Raw genomic sequence first — 4471 nt, 5'->3', positions numbered from 1 at the left:
ATAATATTTTTAAATATTTTAACTTGTTACTCCTTAATAGTTAACCTTGTTAAAATGACTATGTTACTCCTTAATAGTTAACCTTTTAACTTTAAGGATTAAATGACTTGATTTATTAAAATTTGACCTTCAAAAATTCAATTAAGAATGGATTTTTTTAGAGCTTTAGACACCTTTGGCCTAAAAATAAAAAGCCAACAAATGGAACGTCCAAGGACAAATGGGGTTACTGTGCCTAAATGCATAAAACAAATCAAAGAACAAAGAATGTTCGGTTAGATCCCTTCCCTTCTACCTATTTTACATTTTTTTACTATCTGTTATATACATTTTTATTCCAAAATTGTGAGCATAAGAAGTGCTCAACTCAACTTTTGTCTCTCCTACCATTTGGTGAATGCTCAGTAAGTTTTCAATTGGCAGCCATAACAGACACCCTTGGGATAGGGAGTCCCATGTATGCAAGCCTTGGTGAGACACGAATTTTGGGGCTCGGTCTTGGTGAAGGTATCGGACCACAGTTTCTGAAGCGACCATGTTCAATCCTTGGAGATAGGTTGACTTGTTCCAATGCTTGAGATTGTAGCTCTTTTGGATAGTCATTAACACAACCAATTTGAGGGCCAACACCACTTGACCACTTGCAAGACAAACGGTTCGCCATATTGAATGCAGGTTCTTCCACCTTGGTTGCACTCTTGCCTATGCTACTTTGTAGACTCACTATTGCTGTTGGATCTTTGATCTCCCCATGCTTGGATTCATCAACAGCAACTTTGCATACAGCGTAGTCATCATCTACTGTACATCTCTGTATAAGAAATGAGGAGCCAATAAGCCTAAATGACTATTTAAGCTAAATACATGCAAATTTGGAGAAAATAATGTTAGATTATTACCTTTACATTGGTCAAATCTACATTCTGTTCCTCAAGGAAAATAATGAATTCCTTGAAATTATCTTCAGTTGGGAGGTAATGACCACCGTAAGGCCAAATAGCCTGGAAAGGAAGATAAGCATTTAGCATCATACATTAGATATTGATCCAAATACTGTATTAGGTAATATCTTATGAATAAGTTTCTTGGGGACCAATTAATAGGCTTTGTAGGGATACGAAAAAGAATTCTGCAGAACACCTGGTGTATTCCATGTGTTTAAACACTAGAGAGAAGAAAAATTGGTTTTGTTTCGAGGCTCAGGTTTAATATTTGTTTATAAAGTTTTTGGAGATCTTTATCATCTCTACGTTTATAGTGGATTTTCATCTCTCATTCATGGATGTAAGCAACCAGGCCCAAACTTCATTAAAATAGTGTCTCTTGTGCATATGAGTTGATCTCATGCTGATTACTTTTCCTCATATAAATTTCTAACGAAACAGTCTAAAGGGAAAAAAATCCGGTGTAAGGTATTTGGAATTGCAGTGTGCACAATATTTACCTCAAGAACTCCTTGAGAAACCACCAATCTTTTGGCTGCGGTCGTAGCCCCACTGGAAAGGAAACTTGAGTGCTGAAAAACACCTTTTTTCTTCTGCCCAACATACAAGGATCTTGATGTGCTAAGTACAAAAATCCACTTGGAATCATCAATGGTGTTAACAAGTAATCTGGATTGCTTGTAAACAAGCTTTCCACTACAATCACTTCAAATGCTTCCCTCTCTTTCTGCAAGCAAGAAAAAACAGATATGATTAAAAACATACACAAAAAACAACTTTAAACAGAATTGGAGCATTTCAAATGGGATAGAACTAAATAAGACTCACTGGTCTAAGATAATTAATGCATTGCTGTTGTAGACTAGTTCTTTGACACTTCTTAAGGCTTAGTTCTTTGCCATCACCGATATCCAACCTTTAGTAACATAAGGGTGAAAAAGAGTAGCTTTCACTTATGTAACTTCGGAGTTTAGTTTTACAAAAGTACATAACCAGTAGAAGAAAGGTTGTGAGCTCTTGCTTGCAGACCAAACATCATAGTAAAAGTGCAAATTGTGTACGTAACGATGGCGCGGATCAATCTGCAGCAAGATAAAAGGAAAAAAATAGTTACTCATAAATCTAAGAATATAACATAACATCCAGATCTGGTCCATGTGAGTTCTAATGATACCATATCTTAGCAGAGTTTGCTATAAACACACAAAAAGGGGACTCAATGGAAAAGCCAATTTTGGAGTAATCAAGAAGGATGGTATGGACTTACAGCTTCAAGCCAATGTTGAAGTGCTAGTTTTTGAGCATTTTCATCCTTAGACAAACCCTTTCCTAACTACAAATTCAAAAAAGGATGTTCTTGTCAGTCTTCAAGCAAAATGTTAAGAACCATTGGGGGGAAAAAGTGCTAAGTAATGTATTTTAAGGACTGGAAACAGCTTAGAAAAGTACCTTGGCAGCCGTTGTTTTAGCCCTTGACCACTTTGATATCACAGTTTCTTGTTTCTCAATCTCATTGAACGAAATAGAACACCTTCTTAGTGCTGCAGAATCTAAGGTCTTCCACCTGCAGTTGTTAAGTGAATTTAAGAACCAAAACAAATAACTCGAAATCGAAAATACTGAAAAAAGGAACAGCAAAATTGAGATTATATGGAGACAAACCAGAGCTCTTCAACCACAACTGCACAATCTGCAAGGTTCCTTCTTGTCCTATATACCCTTTGTAGACTTTTTGAAGCTTAGTTGCAGTAGAATCAAGCTCAGTTACAGGCCTTGGAGAAGAAAATACAATTGGTTCAATGAGCTTTATGGTGGGTTTTTTTAGTATAACTGTTCTATTTGGTTTAATAGATGGTTCAAGCTTTGTTTCTTGGGAATCACCACCATTATCAAAACTACCAAAAACCTTGTGTTCAAGGATTTCCTCCCGTGCTAATAAAAGCAAAGAAAGGGAAATACCCATTGATTTCAAAGAGGAAGAAAAATAAAAAACCTCACCTACAACAAAGAAAGCAGTCCAAAAACTAAAAAGAAAACTTTCTTTTTCTTCTGACTTTTGAGCTTAACTGCAAAGTAAATTCAACTTGTTGAAGTAGGTGAAGACAGACAGCTTAATGTATAGGCAATTGGGTGGCAGGTTGAACAATTCAAGCTATACCGTATAAAATTTTTAGTAACATCCCTAAGAAAATGGAGCATAAGATGGCAATCAAATTCCAGCGAAAGAAAATATTAAATAGAAGAGGAACTAATTAAACAGAAGAAGAAGAAAAGAAACTCTCACCTGCGGAAGAGGAACAAAGAACAGGAAAGAGCTTTGAAAGCCGAAAATGGGGGAAAAAATTGGGTATACAGCTCCAAAGAACCAGCAGAGGGGAAAGAACGTTTGGGGAGAAGACAGGATAATTTGGTCAATTATCATCCAAAAGCACTTCAAGCTGAAGAAAAGGAGAAATTTTTAGCTTCTTCATTTGGAAAAAAACCCTTTTCTCATGGTGAAATGTTTACGTAAAAGGAGGCCATTCTTTATTCCTTTTAAGAGAAAATGACTTTTTATTGAAAAAGTCCTTCTAAAACGTGCAGAAGAACGGGGCCTAAGGCCCAAAACGGTGTCGTTTCAAATCTCTATATAAACCAAAATTTTTATTTTAAAAAATAATTTCTCCATTTTTCTAAAAAAATTAGAAAAAACACTCTCCCCCTCTTTCTTAATTCCCTCTCCTACCATCGGACATTCAGAAGCGATCACGATTCTTGGCTGACAGCGCCACCAATCCACGGTGGTTGAAAAGTTAGAAAAGGTTATTTTTTGGATTTTCGACTCCCCGACCCCAAAAAAAGCATCGTTTTTCATCGAAAACGATGAACCTTGGCCACGGCGGCGCAAAACCCGAAACAAAAAGGTATGTTTTCTTCTTTATTTTCTTCTTTTTAAAAAAAATAAAATAAAACAAAAATAAAAAAGAAAAATAAGTAGAAACCGAGAGTACCTCTGAAAAATTTACTACTTTCGATTGGTTTTTTCTTGTATTAATTGTATCGTAAAAAAGTTACACCACTGTTTGCGGCTTTTTATAGCCCCAAAAAAAAAGAAGAAAAATACAATATTTGCTATTATTTCCCTTTGCCTCCGTGTCTGTCCTTCTTTTTGTCTTGTCTGCAGGTACTAAGAGCGTGGAGGATGGCGTACGGCAGTGGCAGCGGGGGGCTATGTGCGGCGGCAGCAAGCTAGGGTTTCATTTTTGTGTCCTGAAGACATTGTGGGCTAGGGTTAGAGTTAGGTTTTAGGCTGTCGGGCTTGAATTGGGTTTAGTAATTTGGGTCTGTAAATGAACTTTTATTTTTATTTTTTTTGGGTTTTATTTTTTGTATGGTCTTAGGCCCGGGCGAAATTGGCCTAGTACAACTACACATTTCACATATTCAGTCGGTGAACAGGATAACTCTTCAAAAATCCTGATGGCATTCACTAACCAGAACTCAACTCTCTCGGGATCATCCTCAGCTATAGCTCAGAATTCTTTAGC

At 36.5% G+C, this 4471-nt stretch overlaps 1 pseudogene; it reads right to left on the bottom strand.

Moving 5' to 3' along the window:
* Positions 1–226: 226 nt before the first annotated feature.
* Positions 227–3408, bottom strand: LOC105790843 (IQ domain-containing protein IQM4-like; annotated as a pseudogene).
* Positions 3409–4471: the final 1063 nt, after the last annotated feature.

The sequence above is a fragment of the Gossypium raimondii genome, chromosome 8 (assembly GCF_025698545.1).
Source record: "Gossypium raimondii isolate GPD5lz chromosome 8, ASM2569854v1, whole genome shotgun sequence".
Classification (NCBI taxonomy): domain Eukaryota; kingdom Viridiplantae; phylum Streptophyta; class Magnoliopsida; order Malvales; family Malvaceae; genus Gossypium; species Gossypium raimondii.
This window is presented reverse-complemented; position numbering and strand designations above follow the sequence as displayed.